Source organism: Monopterus albus, unplaced genomic scaffold (genome assembly GCF_001952655.1).
Source record: "Monopterus albus unplaced genomic scaffold, M_albus_1.0 scaffold16.1, whole genome shotgun sequence".
Classification (NCBI taxonomy): domain Eukaryota; kingdom Metazoa; phylum Chordata; class Actinopteri; order Synbranchiformes; family Synbranchidae; genus Monopterus; species Monopterus albus.
Window position 1 is genome coordinate 330633 of NW_018127896.1, and position 1214 is coordinate 331846.

The following is a 1214-nucleotide window of genomic DNA, read 5'->3' on the forward strand; positions in this document are numbered from 1 at the left end:
ATTTTTCAACTGCAAAACAGACAGAAAAAGTCACAACCACAGGCAACAAATCAGCATCGGCATGACACAGGCTTTAAGTGACACTATGAAACGATGATCACTTAAATACAACTGATCCTCAACTTACCCCAAAACTGCCATTTGTCCATTAATGGAAAAGGATAAAACCATTAAAGCACCTTAGTTTCAAAGTCCAATAACTAACTAGAAAAGTGAGGCTCATGATTTTCCCTTTAATTAAAACATTGTTTGGTTCAAGGTTTTGGGATTTAGGTTTATGCAAACAGTTAACATTCAGGAACATTTTCAGGTGAAACTTGGTGACATTTTAAGGTTTTTAGTCAGTATTCAGGTGTTTTCTGATTTTGGACTAAGCCCTGGATTGTGATTTACACAGGACTTTCAGCATGATTAAAGGGGTGAAAAACCTCTTGAAGTCTACTAAATAACAAGGAAGTCATACCTTGACAATTTAGGGCATTTTTAAAGTGCCATAAAAGCCCCTTACCATGCAGATAATCCATCTAAAAATACCTTATCTCCATAAATTTCCATTGAATGTTAAAATTAATGGTTTGTAATACATTAAAGGGTTTAAATAGTTCTCTGCATGATGACATGCTATTTAAGAGGCAAAACCCCTTAACACTGAGTGGATAGCATGAAAGCCAGCTCTTCACCTTCACTGATAAATGAAGGCACCTTCACCTTATTTATCAGATTTAAGGAGATGTTACCCATTACAAAGCCCTTAAATTGTGCAGACAATTCATTAAAAAGACCATATTATGTTACATTTAATTAACTTTATAAAATCATATTACATAGCAGGTTTAGGGGGTAAAAAAAATAAAAACTACACTTTACCAACAACATTGAAGCATGAAATCATAAAGAAGGAGTAAAGGTTTGCCCTCTAACTGTGCAGTGATCTATTAATACTTTGTTAATCAACCAGATTCAATAATTATTTCATCAGTGCTAATGGTCAAATTAATTAGTTCACATCTGAAAAGATTTCCCATCTCTAAAAACAACCACATTCTAAACCTCAAAGGATTTAAACTGAACAGATCATCAGTTAATTAAAATGTCATCATATATTCCGAACCATTATCCTATTCATATTAATTATTTTTATATAATAGTGGAAAATGTAAGAGGTTGTTTCATAGTGAAGTGTAGTTGTATGTAACATTACAGCTTTATGACCG